This window comes from Hermetia illucens, chromosome 5 (genome assembly GCF_905115235.1).
Source record: "Hermetia illucens chromosome 5, iHerIll2.2.curated.20191125, whole genome shotgun sequence".
In the NCBI taxonomy this organism is placed as follows: Eukaryota; Metazoa; Arthropoda; class Insecta; order Diptera; family Stratiomyidae; genus Hermetia; species Hermetia illucens.
The window spans coordinates 104,735,156-104,759,032 of NC_051853.1; the positions used below are offsets into that span (position 1 = coordinate 104,735,156).

Sequence of the window (23,877 nt, forward strand, 5' to 3'; positions counted from 1 at the left end):
GTAACCTTTTCAGAGATAATAGGTGTGACAGACAGCGGACGGACAGAGAGTCAGATAGATAATAATAAGGTTTTGTTTTTCAAAAGTTGGTAATATACTACCATTTTGCGTTTGTTTATTAGAACAGATACCGAAATAATACCTATTTTGAGGCCTCGATTCTATAGAAGTGCAACTCCCTGAATTTAGTTTGGCAAGCTTCCGGAAGTGAGTCCTGTCTCACTTTAAGTTTGCACATTTTCACCCATCACTCAGCCGTTATACAATCTACGGAAAAGCCCAAATGTGCTTGTGAAAGTACTAGTTGCGACCTTTGTATCTGATACCTCACACTTGTACATCAGATGACAAATTGTTTTACATCCGAGCGATTGTCCAAAATACTTTGCTCTAAAGTGAATCTGCTCGGCGGGGAAAATACTGACATCTTCTTCCAATGTCCTGGCTCTTTTGAACGCATTTTTCCGTTAATTGCGAATGACAGCGCGTTGTTTTCAAAGTTTAGTAAAAGTTTTGCAAGGGGTCCTTCCAATTTATGTCCTTTTATGACGGAGTGGTAAATTTAGAAAAAAGTACCTATATAACAAAGAAGCTACTACAAAAGGAAAAAAAGTATTGATGAACTTCAAAAGGTAATAAATTTCATGCCTTCGCCAGCAAAAAGACAATACTGGGAACAGTCTACATACCTATATCACGCGGCATCTTGGCATATTATCTCCGAGGGGCGGAGCTAGATCGAGTATTGTACTGTTAAGAATCGTAGTAAAGTACTGCTTTCATGTCTTCGACTGCTCATCGCCATCGATGAGAATCTTATCGTTAATGTATCCCAATGGACCATTGAGGGAACTACAATCACCAGTAAGGCCTGTTTAATGTTTGTTAACAGTCAATGTAGAACTTGACCAACCGCGGATTTAAATCCGATTTTGACGGCGGGCTAGACCTCATTAGTATTTTCTGGCAAGTTGTTCAACGTTTATGACGTCCTCTTTGGGAGGAAAGTTTCTAATAACTGGACAACTGCTGGATACTGAATTGAAATAACAGCATAGTAGGCCCTTAAAGAAAATGATGTGGAGAGAATAATTTCCACGCCATGGAAAGGTAAGTTTCTCAAATATAGTGGCTCCTAATAGGAAATCCTCTCAAAACAGGAGATGCTAAACCTGCAAATATAATCACAAACAGAATAATTTTTAATGGAAACCTTTTATATGAGTTAGACCTCCCTCAAAGCAACAGACTATAACATATGCCATTTAGAAGTAAGCTACTGAGGATAATATAGCAATGCAGCATATGTATTATATATACAAAGACATGGTAAAAATCCAATAATTTATTTTCATGCTATAAATAAAGATAAGGCAACAAAGCAGTTCCCTCAAACAATAAATGCAACTTTCTTTGTACAACCTCTTGATACCTATACGCAGACATGAGAATAAGCAGGGGAATGCTATCGATTTAATTTAAAACCGAAACTAGTTTCCTACATGAATCTTACATCTTTTGTCTTATATACAAGTTGTATTTATGCGAAACGTTACTGACTATCTACCATTATCACATCATCGACGCAACCACATTTGCTTATAGGCATGGTACACATGAGATTGTATCGATTTCAAAGTTTTGTGAGCATAAAAGGGACGAAGGATAACCTAAAAGCCCACAGAGTAAAGTTGTTCAGGAGGACTTGTTAAGGTGTACCAGCTTGATTTGAGGTTTCACAAAGCAACCAAGCAAATGCGGGTTTCTGTTTACGTGAGTTTACATAAAGGACTGCACGGGAATTTATTGTTTGAAAATTTTACAATCTCTTAGAATGAGCGGAGCAGAATAAAGATAAATCTGATAGTAGTTAAAAGACACTTTCTCTGCTACTGCTACTACTTGAATACATAATAAACGTAAGATAGAATCGACATTTCGTATGTATTCACAAAGTTCAAATTCCCCCTACCTCCTAAAATATCAGCGGACTTTTGACAAAATTCCTGATTCCACAAAAAAATAATTTACATTTTTTTACATACATAGTTCAATATATAAGAATTGATTATATGATATAATGTCAATTATTATTGACAACGATAGTAAACGATTTGTAGAAAATGGCTAAGGCACAACAATTTAATTTGGATTTAAGTTAAAATAAATGTTCATGTTTCTTTTACAGTTAATATATAAGTTAACAAAAGAGCTAGGTGTTTTTCCTTACACTGTAAATATTTTTATTTTCCTTCCGCCTACAATTATTTCGGAGACCACGTGCCTCCTTCCCCAGTGCTAGTACCTTATTAGTTAACCTGTCTTAAACTACCTCTACTACTATATATCCTGACTTTTAGCTCTACTAATTTCTCTATAACTATTTTTCCCATCCTTCCCATTTTTTTCCCCTATTTTTTATTAAGGTTTTGTGTAAACACAAAACCTTATTAAAATCGGTTTACCGTCTGTCTGTCTGTCTGTCTGTCTGTCTGTCCGTCTGTCTGTCTGTCTGTCTGTCTGTCTGTCCGTCACACGCATTTTTCTCGGAGACGGTTGCAGCGATTGACACCAAATTTGGTGGGAAGCTGGGAACTGTGAACGCTCACACATACAGTGAGTTACATCCTTTAATGATGAATTTAAGGGGGGGTCCCCAAACATGCAAAAGGGGGGTGTAATTTTTTTTTTCATCAAATATAGTCATGTGGGGTATCAAATTAAAGGTCTCGGTTAGTACTTTTCGAAGACGGTCTTAGTTTTGACATTTGTTGAAAAGGTGGGGAGGGCGGGGGGTTGAAAGTGACCATTCCTTTACGGGGGCCATTCTCTGAAACTACCCAACCGAAAAATCTGAAAAAAATCAAGAGGCTGCCACTATATGGTGCCTGGGCTCCGAAATACCTTCCACACTGATATCTGCACAAATAAAGTTAATAATAGTATATTACTATAATTTTTAGTAATTCGCTGCAAGACCCCCCTTAAGTTCATGCTAGGACTACGAAATTTCGTAACAGTATAGGATATAACATAGAGCATGATCTTACCAAGTTTGGTGGAAATCGCACTATTACTAACAAAGTTATAATACCTCAAAGTTGTCGCTTCTTTGCAAATTCAAGACTATGAATGTCAATATCATCCGAAAGTGGATATTCTCACATATTATATGTATATATTACGTGCTACGTACTAAGAAATACACAAAACCTTTCGTACCTGAAGCGTCCAGCTTCCGGTTTCCCGACTTGTTACCTGCTGCATACTTTTTTTACCAGAGTCGTTGCACAGTTTCCTTCATCGTGATTAAAGATTATCTGCCTCTCTTCTTTGATGATACATATGCTTTTCCCTGCATCTAAAAGGTGGGTTTTCCGCACCCGCTTTATAACACCCACGTTGTCCATCGTTACGATATGTCCTTCTTCCACCATATGCCTTGCTGCCATTGACTTGATGTTTCGAGGGTCGTCGCTTTTTCGTTTGGTGTACTCTCTTATGTGTTCCACGAATCTTGTGGTTACTAGCCTTTTAGTCTGACCAATATATACCTTTTCACATTCTAGGCAGCTGACCCTGTTGATTACATTCATCTCTTCTTTTTAAGGTTTTGTTTGCAAACAAAACCTTAATAAAATCGGTTCAATGTCCGTCTGTCTGTTTGTCTGCCTATCTGTCACAGGCGTTTTTCTCAGAAACGGCTATGCCGATTGACAAGAAATTTGGTAAGAAGGTGGGACCTGTGGACCCCCAGCCATGCAGTGAGTGATATCCTCCTACGTTGAAATTTAGAGGGGGTCCCCATACATGTAAAAGGGGGGTGTAAAAATTTTTTTCACCAAATAAAGTCATATGGAGTATCAAATGAAAGGTCTTAATTAGTACTTTTCGAAGCCGTTATTAGTTTTGAGGTTTGCTAGAAAGGCGTGGAGTGGGAGGGGTGGAAACTGATGATTTCTTTAACGGACCCATTCTCAGAAACCGCTAAACCGGAAAATCTGAAAAAATTCATGAAGCTGCCTCTATATGGTGCCCAGGCCTCAAAATACTCTCCATATCGATATCTGTTCAAATTAAGTTAATAATAGTATATTACCATATTTCTGGGAAAATTGAGTAAAACCCCCTTAAGTTTACCTCAAAGTTATAAAAGTTGGTAGTAGTATAAAATATAATATTTCCAAGTTTGATCAAAATCATACTATTAGTAACAAAGTTACAGTAGCTCTAAGTTGTCTTTACCGTGTAAATTTACAAACCGAAGTACTAAATCTGACATGCTAAATGCATATACATAACGGGCTGCGTACAAATGGGATAGTTCTACACTCAAATATACTCACACAAGAAGCAAGCAAAACCTTTCATACCTGAAGCGCCCAGCTTCCGGTTTCCCGACTTGTTTCAATTTGTCTTTGGTTGAACCTAGCTTGTACTTACTACTTCGATGTTGTGTTTTCAAAGCGGATTTCTTATTTTGGTCGCATGCGGAAGGAAAATAAAAATATTTACCGTATAAGGAAAAACACCGATTTCTTTTGTTAACTTATAGATTTAGGTGTCTAAGCGTGTTAAAGCATTTCATTCAAAACCATAACGGTACACTAGAAAAGGGATTGTTACCTTGATTTGACGACTGGTATCGGGGATCCAGTCGTGATGGAAATTTTTCTGATATGAGTGAGATTTGAATCATGGCCTTCCGTTGGGATAGCCTAGCACCCTAACCGCTCATCCATCCGGATACAGACAGATAACAACTAAATGAATATTAATATTTATTTCTAACTGGTCCCGAAAACTTAAAAGGGATCTATAATAGTATATAAGATCGAAATGCCCAAAATGAACGTCAAGCTTGCTGCAATTTTGGAATAATACAAAAGTTGGTTAACTGATGGAATGTATTGTTCTATTGTAGATAGTGATAATAATTGAAGGGCGGGAAAAAACACCATAAATTTTGTCGCCTTTGGGTATAAAATATTTTCGTTTCTAAATTCACTGTGTATTCTAATGTTTAAGGTTGTTTGTCTAATTCACGACAGAAAGTGCATACTATCTACACTGACTTTGCTAAATCCGTCGATATTGTCAATCACACGACCTTTGTGTCCAAATGCTCTCTCTCAGGTTACCATATCACTTGCCCAATGACTGGCCTGTTACCTTTCCAGTCGATCCTGCCTCTCCACATCTCGTTCCTTCTCCCCTCCCTTTGATGGATCTATTCTGAACCCTTTAGTATTTTTATATTTTATCAACGACATTCCCCCTCCTAACTTGTTCATGTTTACTCTATATCGGCCATCGTAAGCTGTTTTCCGCTATATAGCCGATTAAGGACTGTATTTTCCTTCAATCAAACCTAGACCCTCTGGTTCGCTAGTACTCTACTAATGGTTTAGTGCTAAATGCCAGAAAGTGCCACCCTGTTCGCATACAAAGTTACAAAAAGAGCAGAAAAATAAAGTAATTATAAAATTGCTAATTTCGCATAAATTCTTGTATCATATTTAAATATGAGCTTTTTTTTCTGTAGTACACCACAGCAGATTTTAAGTCGGCACGTGTTAATATTTTGTTAGGATAGGCAATTTTAGGTTAAGGAAAAAAAGAAGATACTAAAACGAAATAAAAGAGTTGTAATTCAGTGACAAAAGGCTTTACTTTCTTTCTTCTAGTGAGGTAGGCAGAGGCACCGAACAGCTCAATCTGCATATACTAGTGCTTTACTAGTTATATAGCGGAAAAAAAATCCCAATTCGGAACTTGTAATAGGCATTCCAACGATACTGGAATCTCTAGTATTGAACTAGAGTACCGCCCGCATTTTGGAAGAAGACCTAAGGCGATAAAGGAAAGCCTTTATCGCCGTCAAAATATACAACCTATGTGATACTCGCAAAATCCTCACCCACTTTCTGTTCCTACTCTCTTGACGTATATTCCTTACCGTATCAGAACTACATTCAAGACCTCGGAGTCTCTCTCGACAATAAGCTAACATCCACTGCCACGAAGTCACCAATCGGCTGCAAAATTGTCGAGCTTTATTTTTTGCCCCTCCTCTGATTTTGGCTTCATCTAACCGTCCTTAACTCTCTTCAAACCCCTCGGAGGAAGTGCCTTCAACTACTGCTCCATGATCTGATCACCCATCCGTAACTGTAATTGTCTCGCTCTTGAAAAGGTGTAACGTAAATTCACGAGTTTCCTTTCCTGTAAGAAAAATTTTCATCGTGTGGACTATTTGCTTGCCTTTTCCTCATCATAGATTCAACTATTATGTTGCCATAGGCACTTTTGGTAGTCCTGTCTATAATATAAGCAGTCTCCTTAGTGAAGCTGACAAGTGGGACGTCAACGATAGTTAATAGTCGGGAGATTTTTATATTGAAATGCGTATGTGGTAATTGGAACAATTTTTTTTTCATATTGTTTTCGCATGAATTTTATGTCAGATTCCTGAAGTCATTCTTCAACTTGTGCAAAGCCTTTTTTTAAGGAAGTTTTTTCATCATGACCTTTCGATAGCCTCTTGGGTGCTTTTAGCAGTATGTTTCTAAAAGGTTCTAGTCTCGTCCCTTCTTAGATTGTGATATTATGTGTTTACCGTATATAAATTTAAAGAAAGGAATCAGTGCTATCGTACTATCATGTTGCCCCCAACAAAACAACTTTATAATGGTACTCACTTCACTTTTTGAAGATAAGAAGCGTATTTGTTTTTGAATAAAAAAAAGCTTCTGTTTAATATTAATTTGCTTCATTGAATATTAATTTTTTAATACTGCAGAACCGTCGTTACCATCGTCGTTTACAATTGGTGCAAAGTTGGGAGCCTAGAACATCAGTCAGTGTTGTTCACCTACTAAGTGCATGTTCCTTTTTGGGCTTGTTAGGGTTAGTTATTGACAACGCTAGAATCCCCAGTGATATAGAATTGATAAATGTTTATAAGTATAATAAATATGCATATACTCACGAATGTATAAATACTTTCCCAGATTTGTTCACTTTCCATAGAAACAAATACGTACGTCGCCTACGTAACGACTTTCAAACTTAACACCTTTCAAGGCAGCCAGAGACTTGATGTTCCAACAAATGTATTCATTACGTATGTTTTTGAAGGGTATAATGAGTTATCGTTGTCCCTTGAAACACGACGCCTTTTATATCTCATTCTTCTACTGAAAAGCTTTTGTTCTTGGTAACATGTTTACATGTAGGCTCATACCAATCCTGTGAAATTCTTAAGTGACATGGTTTGAGGGGATAAATCTCTTCGCGAAAATGGAGAACAGAGTATGTGTTCGTGTAAACATAGGGTGCGGAATAAATCATTTTACGAAAACCGTAGCCATAATGAAAGGTTGAAAAACAATTATTTCGATATAAGAAGCTTTAAAGACTTTAGAGCACTCTCGTATCCTGTCACGAGGAAATTGCCTTTGGAAGTCAGAAGCAGTGCGAGATGTCTATGCGATAGGAAATCTGTGCCTTGTATCCATCTACTGCTACTCGATGTTTGGGGTATGTATATATAGATGTGCATATATTTTTTGCTTTTTGCATAGAAACGACAGGAACGTTAATTAAAATCTCCGAATCGATAAATCTAATTACTGGGTACATGTATGTTGTTTATATGCATGAAGAGAAGAATATTTCCTTGTAGGTTATGAACGAGAGCGTCATATGAGTCTTATGTGTACATACTTCAGCACAGAACTATGAAATGGGATTGAATTCTTCATCTTTTAGTGGAAAACCCCCCCAAATTTTGGAGACGGCACCACCCAAACTACTTATGGGTGATGCCACATTGATCCAGTAACCCAGATTACGAAAAGTCTGAAATTCAAATTCACATCTATACAATCACTACTTCTAGCATTTTGACTATATATATGTTATTATAAATTGTCAAATAAATGACTATTTTCAAGGTCCTGTCATTGCATTGAAATCTCACTTAAAGCACTATTATGATTATTATTCTTGGTTGATATATGGATGCATGTCCACTTCAGACATTTCGCCTTAAGTAATCTGATCACCACGAACATGGTGGAAGGCAAATTGTGGTAAGACTCAATGAGTGAGTAATATCTCCAGTTGCTGAGGAGGAGTGACAGGTAGGATCGTTGATAACAACAGGTTTGGATGGTTTTCTTAACAGATTTTTAAAACTGGCAGAAGACTATGCCCGACATCTTCTCTAACACCTTCGAGACGTGTCTAAAAGAAAAAATATTCCCTGCTTAGTGGTAAAAGCAAAAGCGCGCCGAAAACAGTGAAAGTGGTAAAGTCTTGGCTAGAAAAAGTTGAGGTGTCCCTGGCGGTTCACCTTAATACGAATTGTAGATAGAGAAATACTTTAAAAATAGATGTCATCGGGGGTACACGATCGTTTCAAACCCGTCTATTGAATGCCTTGATTTAAGGACTGATCCCGAACAACTAGGATATGCATGTTAAAAGGCAGCTGGCGTCAGCGCGGCACTTGCAAAAATGTTGCCGAATTTTGGCGAGCCGAAATATTGTCGGAGGTTCGTTTTTTGCCGGAGTGGTGTGACCCATTCTGTTTTACACATCACGTATGTTAGCAGAAGCGCCTGCAAATTCTCAGAAACCGGAGCAAATGAATTCAGTCAGTCAGATGAGGCAGGACTAATGGTTGCGCATTTGTGTATGGTGTACAAGACGCAGGTCGTAACGCAAGGTCAAAGTCGAACGATCTTTGGCAACGGATATAGGACGAGTCTGTGAAAGAACGCTGGACGCACAGGTTCATTCCTAACATTAGGGTGGTTCGCGCGAAAATATGGGGAGACTAACTATTACATTATCTAGTTCCTAAAGGGACAGGGTTGTTGCTACAGGTAGTATCCGCATCGCTTTGGGCTGTATAATTCATGGGATTGTATTAGATGCGGTGACGATCCAGAACATATGCTTACTGTAGCAAAGTTTGAAAACTTATGAAACCACTTATAGAATACTCTATACTCAAATCTATTGTCTGCCCGTGGCATGCATTTTGTTTAGCAATCAGCACCAAATTTGGTTCGTTTAGAGAAAATATGAAAACTCATGCCGGCGGTGATAAACTTGATTTGATGTTTAAAAAATTTTCTTCAATTCCAGCTGGGCGGGCTGGGCTGGGCATCATCAAATGATGATGAATTTATAATGTAGATCTGAGGTTTGAAATCGGTTGCGAAAGATGGGTGTTTAAAAATATAGTTTCAAAGTAAGAGGGGCCTTATTAACAAATAATCAGTTATATAAAAAAAAAAAAATTATGGAGTTTATCGGAAGTCTATGGCTTAAAGTAGGTCCTATAATTTTAAAATTATTTCAATTGCTGCATTCTAATAACTCACAGAATATCATCATCACATTAAAATGAATGACGTCAAATTCTACAATATAAGTAATTACTGTTCTACATATGTTAGCTATTTTATTGTGAAGAAGTAAAAACAAGAAATAAGCATATGTTGCCCAATCTATTATTTCTACCTTTAGTTTTTACATCGATGTCCATCAAAATTGATTTTGAAAACAATATTTAAATTAACATCAATTTCTATTCTAATTTCTTGTTAAAGGAACGATGGAACCCTGAGTCTACCTCAAAACGAAGCTTTCTGCCACTTTTTGGTCCACGGACCCCTCGTTCACAGCAAACCATCCAATTTTTCAAAAATTGCTACTGAAGATTTCGCCCAATTCATTAGGCGCTGCCTCTCCTTTGAGCAGCGTAAAAAAAAAATATTTCCAGATGTATCAAGAGCCAGCCTCTTCGGGACCCTGGTCGGGTAGTGTGCGTTGAATCGGTATTAGTAGACCGCGTTGCCCCGAGCGAACGCTGATCGGTCCGTGAGTTCCAAGAGCAGTTGTAGGTCAGTCCTGAGGCAACTAGAGTAGGGGCTTTGCCCCCGAAGGTATACATATTCCTGACTATTGGAGTCCGCTCGCTTGCATACGATGTGCTGTTAAAAACTTAAATTGTGAATAAATAAATAAATAAATAAATGTGTATAAATGAGGAGATAGTGGGAATGGGGAATGAGGTGGCTGGGTTTGTATGCAGCACCCAGCGAACGTCGCATCAGGGCTAAACACCCGACGAAACATCGCGATGCACAAACAGAGAAGAAGGCTCACAAAGTGATGCGGCATCTGCGAGAGAGGCGGTAATCCAGATAGTATCATACAGTGCTGTTGTCACGGAAAGAGGCACAGTGGAAACTACTGAAACTGACCAGATGGTTTCGAATATAAGCCAAGTGGGAGTGCAGTTGACTACTCTTGTGACAGCCGAAGAGGACGGTCTTATCAAGAAATGTACGGCAGTTGTGAATCGCATGCGTCTGCGACATTCCTCCAGAAAAACGTCAGTGAAGGGGTGAAAAACAGACTGAAGGCGCTTTGGACGCGAATTATTGGCGAGAACACCGCAAATGCCAAACAGATCACAGACGGTCCATTACGGAGCGAACTGGGGAGAAAACAAAAAGAAGAAGGGCACCTGAAGGAGATTTCATTCAGGTACTCTTCAGGGCCCAACAGAAGAAGGCAAAGAAAGACCAGAGGCAAAAACACGCCGTGTTATCACGGAAACCCCTGACGAAAGTCCCTCTGCGAAATCCATTATAGGATCATATCCTCAGATAGCCAAGCACATATGTCTTTCATTAAGAAAACGAAGGATGGTGTAGTTCTCGTCAAATTAGGCCCGAAGACTACAGATAAAGGTATGTTCTGTGAACCAGCTTAGGGGATACTGTGAGAGAAAACTTTGGTTTCTAGCCTAGAACTTACATGCTCTCTGGAAATCCGACTGCCTTACGGAAAAGAAGGAGGTAGATGTAGGATACGAATCCGAACCGCCCCAATTAAGTGTTACAGATGTTTGGATTATGGGCGCACGTCTGCAATCTGCCGGCGACCTGACAGGATAGCAACATGGTGCAGATGCAATCAGGCAGGCCATAAAGCGAATACCTGCAACGAAAAGGAGAGTTGCGTTCTATGCAGGCATCGTAGCGCGTCTGGTGAGTGCATTGCGCATACTGCAGGTTTGGGGTGGTGTCCAGTCTTCAGAGCAAAATTGGAGAAAATTAGGACGCGATCAAGATGTTCCTTATTCTACAGATAAATGTGCACCGGAGTGCGACCGCTCACGAGTTGCTATCCCAGCTTGCTCCGGAGACCAAAGCCGAAACAGGGATCAAGCTTCATGGTATTCCGACATATCCGGTAGCGCTGGCGTCTGCATTCGAGACAGCATTCACGTCAGGATTCTTGCCCAGGGGTGTCTGGAGGTAACGTTCTTTAATGTCTGTCTAACGACGAATGAGAAGATGCCGCACTTTTGACGCATGCTTGATGTTCTGGGGGATGCTGTCTTGGGCACAGAGCTGCGAATCCTGGTCGGGGGTGACTTCAGTACCAGAGCACTTGAATGGAGCATGCCTCACCGAAATTCAGAGACAAACGATTTCTCGAAATGGCGGCGACAACAGGACTTGTAGTTTTAAATACAGGATCTACCCCAACGTCCCAGCGCCCAGGCTACGAAGGAAACATGTAACCCTCGCTTTGGAATCATTGTTGTAGCTGGTGGAGAGTTCTGGAAGACTTCTCGGCAAGCGATCATCAATACATTGCCCTCGAAATAGTTGACATAAACTCTCAGTGTGCGCCACCCCGCCGCTCTCTCTGTGCGAGGAACGTCGCGAAGGTGAACGCCGGGAGGTTTGTCGAAACTCTTGAAGCAGGCGGGGCCGCGCTGGAGGGTACTCCTAGGGGTGGTGGCATTGCATTTGATATTGGGGACCCGGTTACAAACTGGCAACCCGAAAAATCGGGGCACTGTGGAAAGCCTGTTCCCTTAAGTGCCTAGTATATGGACCGCATTTTACGGGCAAAAAGAAGTGCGCACTCGGTACGGGATTATGACGGCAGTGCGAAGAGTGCCGAGAACTACGCAGAGGCAGATGACGGAGTGCCTGAATCGGAAACATGGTGGGACTGACTATTTGCTTAGCCAGCTCATAAGTGGGCAAGGAGATTTTCACGCTTACGTGGCACAATCCGTTGATTATGTGTTTTGCAATGGAGTTTTGGACGGTGACCATCACACAGTTTTTCTTGTGGAAAGTAGGTTGGGATTAGCCAGCAGCTCTACTTAAACTGAGGGAATTTCTCTCCAGAGAACTTTGTCGAGGAGATGCTGAGGAGCGCTGACAGGGGGAGCCATGTTGCGCATTACGTTCCGTTTCTTCTCATTGCAAAGAAGATATTTTTGCCGATGAGGTATGAAGGTTTCATTGCTTATAAGAAAACGTAATGTTTGCATATACTTGATCAACACAGTTGTTGGAAGCAAGGTTTTGAAGCATGAATGTGTGATTTCGCATCATATAAATAGATGCAGAGTCATTGGTTTCCACTGCCTTCAGAGTGTCTACCTAAAATGAGTACGTTTGTGTGTTGAATTCTATATTGTAGAATGCTTTGAAAGACTTTCAATTTATTGCTAATAGAATGTAATATAATTGATGTGGTTTCAAATGTTGCATTATGGACATTCTGTTTCCCTGTGGAACTTCAGAACAGTTTGATTTCCACGGTGTACCTCCATTTCAGAACAGCTTTTAGTAAGGCATTGCTACATAGTCCAGACTTAGTGCACTATATAAACATTAGGTGTATTAGAAAATATATAGGCTTTTTTAATGCAATTATTTGCTGCAACTACACTTCGATCTCACCATTTTAACTCAATATATATTTTTTTTCGATGTCCGAATTTTATGCCCCATTATGAGCGTTGACATTCGTATATTTGAATACGAATAAAGAAGGCAGCATCTGGGTTTCTTCAAAAGTTAGCTGGACATAAAGAAGTTAATTTGCTAGTTTTTTTTTTAAACTTTGGCAGCCCGAGTTGCCTGAGTTTCTAAAGCATTCAAGGAGCATAGCGGCCATATTGGAAACATGATTTCGATATGTTTGAGTTTCTTTTCTATTAAAATTCTAAGCCATGCTATTAATAGATAATTACAATCATACGTAGAAGTAACATCCTCGCATTAAAGCTGAGAAAAGCTAATACACGGCTATTTTCACATACAAACGAACTCGTTATCCGTCCAACTTGACTCAAAGTGCATTGAAAAAGCTGGCCTCTGCCTCCACCTTTTCATTTCCTATTGAAACAGGAAGGATACAATCCATTGAAATTGTAGATTACCGTACCCGTGCATTATCGGTATATTGAGTGGTGAATTGATCAGCCATCGGTCATTATTCTGATTATTATTACTGCAACGTTTAAGTTCTGCTACTGCATGGTCGAAGTACTCGAGCACTACCCTAGTCTCAATGTATATGGGTGCATTACACACGCTCTGAAATGAATGGGGAAGCCGATTCAATTAACCTTTGGAGAAGAGAAATGCAAGGAGAACTGCAGCAGTTGCTGTTGATGAAAAAGCTGCTACACAGAGCCCATGCACTCACTGCTACCTACTGGGCACTCGACAACAAGTACTATGGAATGAAGTTCAACATTCACTCCGTTACTAAGCATATGCAGCTCGAGATGCATTGCAAGAACTGTTGATAATGATGACCATGATGATGATGGATTGAGTAGCCTACAATTTAAATTGGTATCCGCCTTTTATCTATGCCTGGTTGGGCTGTTAATTGCACTTAACGCAAATGGAAATGGAATATTAACTTGTTTTTGACGTACACGGTTGATTGTGTTGAAATAATGCACGAGAATAGGCCGTTCAAATTCGATAATATATTGGTTCATGAGAGAGCACACTTCATTTGCATTAGATGCTACTCTATATGTTATATGTATCTACTGATGTGAACTGAAGCCAACTTGTATTTATATTGGGTTGTGCAATCGGATTTTAGTTTCAGTTATTACTTTCAATCGTTTACATCAATCGAATTTATTATTAAGTGCAGAGACCAGCACTATCATATTAATTGTGTAACAAACTACGTCGTATTATTAAAAAATCCAATTCCAGTTTCAGGGAGAATGTCTTAGTTCTTCTCAAGTTTTTGCTTTTCAATCAATTAATTTCTTTAAGACAAAAAACTCATTAAATGAATCTCGTTATACAATGTTTGCGGCAAAATAAACGAGACTTTTTCAAAAATTAACTTTTTTCCAAAATAGCCTCCTTGAACATCGATGTTGATTGAACTTTTAAGCAGTTCAGTGGGAATTCCCTACAGAATGGCGGTCAACGTCCTTTGCATAATATCAATATCGGCATAGCGCTTTCCTTTCAGTTGTCCTAAGAGGTCGGAAGGTGCAAAATCAGAAGAATACCGTCAGTAGTCGGCGGCAAAAATGTGATTTTGGGTCAAAAACTTAGTGACAATGAACAGACGCATTATCGTTCAAAGAGCGCACCGCGGCGAATATGCAATAACAAACGCTTCATTTCACCAAGATAATGGGGTCTGTTAAGCGTTTGACCTTGTGACAAGAACATCCTGTGGATTATTCCCTAGAAACCGTAGGAACAAATCAATTGTGTCTTCAGTTTTGACTTTTCTTACACGTTTCGTTATCAGTGGCGATGCTGTACTGTCTGACACGGCACGGGATGAGCTAATATGTTGTACAGGTTTATGGCGTCTGTACACTTTTCTCTGCTTTTCAAGCAGTAATAATCCACCTTTGGATTTCATGTTTTCCGTTTCGATTCTTCGAGAGTAGGGCTTCTAAATAGAGAAATTGGCCTACCTGCTGTACAATGTTGAATTCGAGGCAATTTTTGGTTATCAGTCAATTTATGTGGATAAAGCAAACACACGTAAAACAAAACCTTATTAAAATTGGTTTACTGACTGTTCGTCCGTCCGTCTATCAGGCAGGCCGGCCGTCTGTCACACGCAGTTTCCCCAGAAACGGTAGTACCGATTGAGAGCAAGTTTGTTGGAAAGGTGCATGCATGCATGCAGTGGGCTACATCCTTCTACATGCAACAGGAGGGTGCACAATTTTTTTTACGGAATATAGCTATGTGGGGTATCATATGAGTCTCTAAGGGCTCGATTAGTAATTTTCAGAGCTGATTTCAGTTCTGATAACAATGGCCAAAAGAGGGTTGGGGCTGAAAAATAGTCATTTCTTTCGGTAACAACGTTCCGTTCCGATATCTGTTCAAAATAAAGTCTATATCACTATAATTTTTATTCATTGACTGTAAAACCTCCCTTAAGTTTATCCTAGAATCATGAATATTTGCAAGATACTATAAAGCATTATCCTGTGAATATACGTATATAAATTACTACTAGATACTAATGGGATATATGTCCACTCAAATATTTTTAAATAAGAAATACCCAAAACTTTTAAAATCTGAAGCGTCCAGTTTCTGGTTTTCCGATTTGTTTATAAATTCGCGTACAATTTCAACGTTACTTGGTGTAACCACGAAACTTTTCTAACCGGGATGTTCGTCGTCCTTAATGTCCTCATGACCATCTTTGAATCGTTTAAATCACCTAAATCACTTCTTTCATTAATTCAAATGTCTCAGTTTCACCACCTTTAAAACAACTTTTAATATCCGCTTTTTGTTTTTCCACCAAATCAATAGACACATTGTCACTTATAAAGCAATAACTAAATTTTGACAGAATGTCAGTTAAAGATGTACCTCTCCCTCCTGTCACCATAAGCAGGGATTTTGAAAAGAGAAAAGTTTTACAAACCTTGCATATTGCCGAACTGATTTCATTTTTAAAATCGAAAGCGAACAGAGTCGGAAAAATCAAACTGCAGTTAGTTGAAGTTGCGGAGGCTACTTCGCGAAAACCACTTTGAACATGTTCTTGCTGCAGGTATTGTAAGATAATTGCAAGCTAGTAACAGAGAAAATCAAACTACAACATAAACCTAGCTTCACTTCTAATGATACTTCCATAGTTTTTATCAAAACAGAGAACACAATTTAACTAAAAATATCACAACAGCCGAAGTTGGTAGACCAAATATCGCCATTTACACTTTGTGCAAGCTTTTCATTTTTCCAAAAAACCGGCACTCGATCGGATTAGCGGCAAACTCTTGCAAACCCAAAGAAACCAAGCTAAACAATTTAACCACAGGTTCGAATTTGTGATGACTTGTTAAAGTTTAGCAAACATATGATTCGAACATTAGGATGGATTGCAAGGAAATGACCGAGGTTGGGAAATATGAGTGAAATAGGCAACCACTGAGAGAGACTCGAGGTAAACAGATACAAACATTGGTATTCAGTAAAAATAAATGTAGATGAAAATGTCAGATGGGAGGAGATTCAGTTGGACCATCGAATGTTCTTTTCTGATGAAATGGCCATACTATGCTTATTAGACAGTCAGCAATTATCGCCGCTCTGCTCGGCAGCGAAGCGCCAGAACAGTAATCAGTAACCAGTAACCTTCCCGAATTTTTTTCTTCACCAGTTCCAATGGTAGTGTCATAGATTCCTGATTACATAATCTTGCCGAAGAATAGTTAAACTAGGTGCGGAGCAAATTTTTATTCCATTCATTTTATTTGTGATCGGCTTAATTTTCTGAGAAGCATGTTTATCAACTTCCATTTGCAAAGAGGACAGTTCATTAAATAAGATATGTATTTCAATAGCTTCGCTGGAGAACCGCACTAAAGATTCAAGCGTGGGTTTACGGCACATCATACGGCTTTTCAATACAAGTCGGAGATGCCTTAAGGGAGTCGTCTCGTGTGTCGGAACGGAGGAATCGATTTTTTTTGTTGGAGTCAATTGTATCTAGATATCGTATGGAATATATGGGCAAATTATTTTTTGATATTCGGAGTGGTTCGGAAATTATAGTGTTTAACAGGTAAAATGTCGCATGCCAGGTTTATGTCAATCGCAGTATTTATCGGTCCAAATGATATTCGCATGTCTTCGCTAGAATCATAAGCCAAGGCCAAGGCGTTACATGTGTTTCTTCAAGAAATCTAAAGTTTATGGACCAGGTATGGCAGATTAATGGGCAGTTAAGATTTTATGGTTAAAAATCGCATTCTACTTTTTAAATGGGTGTTTCTCGAAACTGTATGTTGAAAATCTGTTGCCAACATAGCCCAAAATCTATCCAATGGAATTCTCTCAAATTTGAATTCAGGACAATTTGAATTCAGGGCAATTGTCCCCAAACTAGGATAATTGCGATTCATTCGGTAGTTTTTTTAATTGATTGAAGAAGCCTTGAAAAAACACCAAAATTTACAAAAGGTAGTTTAACTAAAAATTTAGTTTTCAATATCTTTTTATAATCCTAGTTTGCAGACTGTGGTCCGCAAAGTCCGCACTTTAAAATGCCGTTTATATTATTTCTTTAAGATGATCACAGCGCCATCTAGCGTAGCAGAAGAAAAACACTTTTTGCTCTGTATTTCAATAATGAATTATGCTATCGGGCTGGAAAAATTACTACGAATGGCGAAGATATTAGTAAATATATGATTAGAAAATTCGTATTTGTACCTTTATCCAGTTCTTTACAAAAAAATTCTAAAAAAAGCGAAAAACACGGCCTTCAGACAAGATGACCCTATTAAGAAAACAACGAGCATTTTTCAAGTCTACCATTTGAAGCAATCTTCAAAACAAAGTTAATAAAGGGGAGAGCAGATAGAAAGCGCTGTCGAATCAACAAATACAATATTTGAGGCGAAATTTAATTTAGAAGTACAACAAAGGGTGAAGTGAGGAGTTCATACTCTGATAAAACTGCTTTGCAGGTATCTTTGTAGTGTTCATCGCATATGCACCCCGAATTCACTTAATCCGTATGGATTAAGATGATTCAGCCCATAAAGTCTATAAGGGCAATATCTACGGTAGACAAAGAAGACGAGGCAGATCCTACCTGAGATGGAGCGATGTGGTAGGTCAAGACACCAGACAGCTTTTAAGGATATCGAATTGGTGGACCTCGGCCAAAAGCGGGATGTCTGGAGTTCCTTATTGAGGCAGGCCAAGACCGGATACCGGTTGTTGCGCCTTTGATGATGATGTTAAATATTTTTTTTACTTTTCATTTTAATTAGTTTTCGTTTTATTTGTAAAAATATGAAACAGGAACATTTAAGTTTCTCATATTTTTGTTTTTTTATATTTTTGTTTTTCCTTTCCAATAAAATTCATATTTCTTAAGGGGTTAGGTGGGTTTCAAAATTTCAAAACATCGATTTACAATATGTCTAGAATATTTTCCAAATTCTAAAAGATAAGGCCTTTGAAGGTGGGCGAAACAGACACTAGTATGCTCGTGAAGAGAATGAAGTTCGCATAATTATTGCCGAAAAAAGTTATCGCTGAAATTCAAGAACCGAAAGTTCATTACAGACAAAAGCAAGACGATGCCCTGGATATTGCCGTTGCCATAGGCTCTTTACTATATATCTAATTTTCCACACTTCTTCTATATATTATTTTGTCCTGCTTGAACGAAGGATTTTTTTCTATTTTAGGTACTTTTTCCAGGTGCGAATTTTATTGAAAATCGGACATTTGGTTCACGACTCCGTCAAAAATTCAAATTTTAATTTATTTTTTTTCCTTTGTTCAAGCACAAGCTATAAGCATCGACTACCAGAAAATTTTTGGTTTTTTAACTTCACATGAATCTGTCATGAGCTATCCTCATTTTGCGGAAAGTCACAGATAATCAGCTCCCAATGGCTCGATTTTCAAAATATTTTATTAAAAATTTCACAAAGTACTTGTCAAATATGTAAATGATAAACTCTTTGAATCAAATATTTCATTAGATATTTGAACAAAAATCTTAAAAATGTGCGCATTTTGAGCCATTGAAACCCATCTAACCCCTTAATTTGGTTAATCTAGCAGAACTTTAGAGTTTTCTTTTGTTTTGACTTTGTTTAAATCGAAATTTAATGCCGTGGTTATAATGAAATTTTCAAATCTTCTGGCTTCGTGGACTCGTTGCACCAGGACCAAGGATGAAATTAACCTGCACCTCATTGTGTCCGAGACTGGCTATAAAGTAAGCAAGAACGCAATTCGTCGACGATATTCCCTGCATGAACACTTCGTGTGAGCACATGTAGTCGCGCAGTTAGTTTCGAGTTTCTTATGCTTTTGCAAACCGCATTGAACACACCGTAATGCGTTCCTTCAACCCCATTTTGGTAGATGTGACTTCCGTTTAAAGACTCTCGATTTATTGGAAAGTATCCTGGCTTCGAGCATAATTTTCACACACAACGGCCAAATTAACTCCCATAATTTTCTTATCAAAACCCAGTAGCGATCTATATTACCTTCATTTTCATTTAGTCTATCCGTCCGATTCTAGCGCATATAATTGCCCGAGATTTTTAAGAAATTTTTTAGAGATTGTTGAAAGTATACTGCAACGACAATATGCAAATTCCTATCTATCATTTTCCAATCGTTCCGCTGACAAACACTTCACTTAATTCTGCCCTTTCGAAAATTCTCGGTAGCTACGATACAGATCTAATTTACACCTCCTTTCTCGGAGACCATCACCAACTGCATATTCTAATAATATAGAAACTATAGTCGCTAGAGTTCATTCTGAAGCAACATTTCTTATTTTCATAAATGCAAATTTTTGACGAAAGGAACTTTAAGTACAACATCTGCATGTACTATGTTAGTTGATATCAAATGACCACGCATAAAATACCAAAAAGACCCTTGTCAAAATGTTTAATTAATAGCACTTCCCAATAGCGAAAGGATGTCTATCATCAATGTTCATTTAATATACCCAAATGCACTGATTTAAACCGAAAAGTACGTATTTTAACTTTATTTGGCACCACAAAGGCACCAGCACAACGTGTGGAGTTTACAATGTTAACGCATTGGTATATTAAAAATATTTCACAGAGATAGAATTGAGAATCTTCTTGTTCGATGGTGCTACAGTCCAAATTGAGCCTGGGTTTCCTGAATGTGTCCCCTCCAATTATCTCGAACCAAATAACGCGTCCTCCTGTTAGAAAATCTTAGAAATGATTTGCAATCGACATCCACTGAGACTCCACTGAGTCTTTGGGTCGGCTACCATCGGCTCTGCCTTTCAGCACTCGTCTCGGAATCCTTCCTTCTTGTATTTCTCGATGCGGTCAGTCCATTCACGTTTCCGTCAAATAATTCATACAATTCATGATTGTATCTAATTCTCCTCCCTTTATGGCTCCGAAAATCTTTGGGGAACTTCTCTCTTGATGATATCGATCCGCTTTTCGGAGTTTTGCGTCAAGGTCCACGTCTCGCATCCATACAGCAGCACGGGATGAGTTAATATCTTGTACAAGTTTATGGCGTCTGTGTACTTTTCCCGATCTCATTATGTGGAGGACCGCATAAAATGCTTTTTGAGCAGTAGTAATCCACCTTTGGATTTCGTGTTTTCCGGTTCCGTTCTTCGAGAGTAGGACTTCTAAGTAGAGAAATTGGTCTACCTGCTCGAAATTATGTTCATCTATTGCAATATTCTACATAATAGCAGCCGTCATTCGAGCTTGCATTATGTACTTCGTCTTAAATCCATTGACCGTGAGCCCCACTTCATTCGCCACTTGCTCAAACCACTTGAACACTTCCTTCGTACGAGGCATCGATTGGGCAAGAATATCCTGGTGTCAACTGAGGCCACCTTTCTGACGATGTATTCGAGCACCAAGTTAAAAAGGGTGGTACGTCTCGATCCTACCGGAAAGCTTTGTGCCAGCTCATTTTGGATTTTTACATGGCCCTCGCTGTTAATTATTGTGGGCTTCACGAGCCGGACTAGCTTCGGTGGGATTTTTAGCTCGATCATTATTGCGTACAGAGCATTACGATTTATACTGTCGTACGCTTGACAGAGATCAATGAACGGTTGGTGCACATCGATGTCATATTCCCGTTATTTTCAAGCTTGACTGCGAATATCTGATCCGTTGTTGATCGTCCGGATCTGAATCCACCTTGGTATTTTCCGATGATATTGTCCGTATACTCCCTCAGTCGTCGTTCGATCTCAATGACATCCTGTTTTAGTTTCGCGACCCAGACTATCATCCTTTTTGTACATTAGACAAATTACCTTTTTTCTCCTGGTGTCAGGTATTTGTTCGGTGTTTCAAATTCTCCTGATTAGTTTGTAGATTGGACTGGTGAGCTCTGCTCCTTATTTTTTAAGAGCCCGGCTGAGATGCCATCCATTCAGGAAGATTTATATGATTTTAATTTAATCTAAGCTACCTCTATGTGTTACAAACTCGGGGAAGAAAAAGATAACTTATAGTTTTTGATATCAATTAATTAATTAATTAATTTCAATTTCTGAAATAAGTTGGGATAGGGAAATTAGAACTGTTTACTATCTGTGTGTCACATGCAATTTTCTCCATTACTGTTACATCAATTTAAACGAAACTTGGTGGACATATGGGATCTATGAAATCCCACGTATATTGTGAGTGATAAAAATTGTTGGTCCGTCCCCCAGCAAAGAGGGGACATTTTTTACCTAATGTACCCGTGTGAAGTATCGAATGCAAGGTATGAATTAATACTTTCGCAAGGATCTTAGTTTCGACGTAACTTGCAAAATGTTTGGCCAGAGGGGTCACAATTTGCAAACTTCAAGTGAGACAGGAGCCATTTTCCGAAACTACCCAGCCCAAAAGCTTGAAAATATTTAGAGAGGTACGCTTATATGAAATGTTAAAATAAACTTAATAATGGTATATTACCAACTTTTTGGAACTGATTGGAAAAGTTCATTGTAGGATTACCCAATTTTACAGCATTATCCTGCTCGATACTACTAAACCGTTAAAATCCGGCAAATCCGTATCAAAGATATAACAGTTGCAACTTTTCAATTTCGCGCGAATTTGCTGCATCGCAAACCATGGAAATAAGATGCAGACGTCATATGTCTTTTTTTACTACAAAATAAATTTCAATTTTGTCCCTTTTACCCATGCTTTCTAATAGAATCTAAATAAAATACAATTGACTTTTACCTGAAACCGGATATATACTTAATCTGTGCCCTTCTTTAGTACTTGACCAACTAATATAATTGCTTTAGCTTCAGAAAAAAATCAATTGTATTTTATTTAGATTGTTTTTGTAGTAGTTAATGGAAAGTACCACACATACCATTTGAAAAACTCCCAGGACAGCAGTGCTAAAAGGGATTGAATCAGGGATTAGTTTGTTGGAAATTAAAGAAGCTTTCATGGGTGAAAAATTCTAGGTGAAGTCGGTACATAATATTAAAAACTTCAATTAAACTCCCTAGCCGCTCTACCGTCTGGAACTCAACCCTGATGGGGAAAAAATTGAAGAAGGGTGAAAAGCATCCAATATATATATAACTTACACTATCTACATCACCGAAGAATCGTCGAAGAAGGGCGAGACATGGCTTGGTACCGTGTCCGAATTTTCAAGAATTTGATAGTTTGCCGTTTATTCATCGCTTTCTGTGTATCTCCCGCTTTGTAAACGTAAATAACCCAGCTCCTGGCTACGGTCTTTAACAAGAATTCGCTTCAGCTTTGAGATTGCCTGAAGAGAGTTAGTTTCTTCGCAAAAGCGTCTCAATGATGATCTTTTGGCCGATCTTATGCTCTTCTTTAGAGCTTTCTATACCTCTTTATACCCATCCAGCCAGTGGCTGAATCAGACCTCAGAGCACGATTGAAGCAAGCTTGCGAGGATGCATTGCTTACGGCTAGGAGGAGTTTGCTCCTAAGCTGTTCACACTGCTCATATCGTAGCCGCATAAATTGGTGTCGCCATGCAAGACCGATCTATCGGTTTCGATAGCTTCTGCTGAATGAATGAATGCTTAGTCGTTGCCGGCCGAATTCTCTTTGCTACCTTTTAAGTGGAAAAGTTAGGATTGTCTGAGGACCCCTGCCACTTCTGATTGGCTTTAGCTGCAGGTCAGTCAGGTGCTCCTTTCGCCTCAATCTTCGCTCACCCCGTGGGTTGTGATTTGTTAGAAGACCTTTTGCCGAGAGGCGGTTTGTTCGAAACCTGTTTGTTGTCCGAAGGCAGATGTTTACCCATGGGCAAGACTTTAGCTTCAGCAGTTGACGCCGATTGGACCCCAGGGTCAGAAGTGCTGGCTGAAGCGGCCAGCTTCTACTCGTCCCTTAAAGACTAGACCCCAATCAGGTTGGGAACCAACCTGTTCCCACTTGAGTAAGTGAAGAATGTGAGTTTAGACTTAAGTTTTCCATCGATCATTTTAGTCTTTTAAAGCTTTTTCGTCTTTTGGTTTTCAATTTTATGGTGGAAAGTAAGTCGATCTCAGCAGAGTCCCTTTTTGCCAAAACAAAGGGGTCGCCTGGTACCCAGAGTTTAGCGTTCACGGCCACGTCTGAACCCCTATGACCATTCAGCCTTCAGCACGGCATTCAAATCTTGGCTTGGGGATTTGATCATCACCAAGACCGTGTTTTCGATCACTTGGCCAAACAAATGTTTTCAGAGCCCATCTTACCACTCCGATCACCTACCACGATCATAATGTTATGTTTGGGAAGCCTCTTTTGGACTGCATTTAGTTTCTCGGAGAAAGCCTCCTACTCCGTTGTTTTGGAGCATTCATTGGTGGATAAAATTGCACTATTGAAATGTTCCTCATCCTAGACTGGAATTTGTTAGTCGGTATCCTCACCGAAAATGACTGCGAAGTAATCTAGGCCTGCCTCGCGGTTGTAGTAAGTATTAATCCAACGTCGCGTATGCAATCGCTTTAATCAGGCTTTCC

The 23,877-nt window shown here is 39.0% G+C and overlaps 1 protein-coding gene across 4 annotated transcripts in view; it reads left to right on the forward strand.

Moving 5' to 3' along the window:
- The window catches only part of LOC119658346 (runt-related transcription factor 3), a 94,251-nt gene that overhangs the window by 26,313 nt on the left and 44,061 nt on the right, over positions 1–23,877 (forward strand). The gene's annotated exons all lie outside the window — the stretch shown is intronic.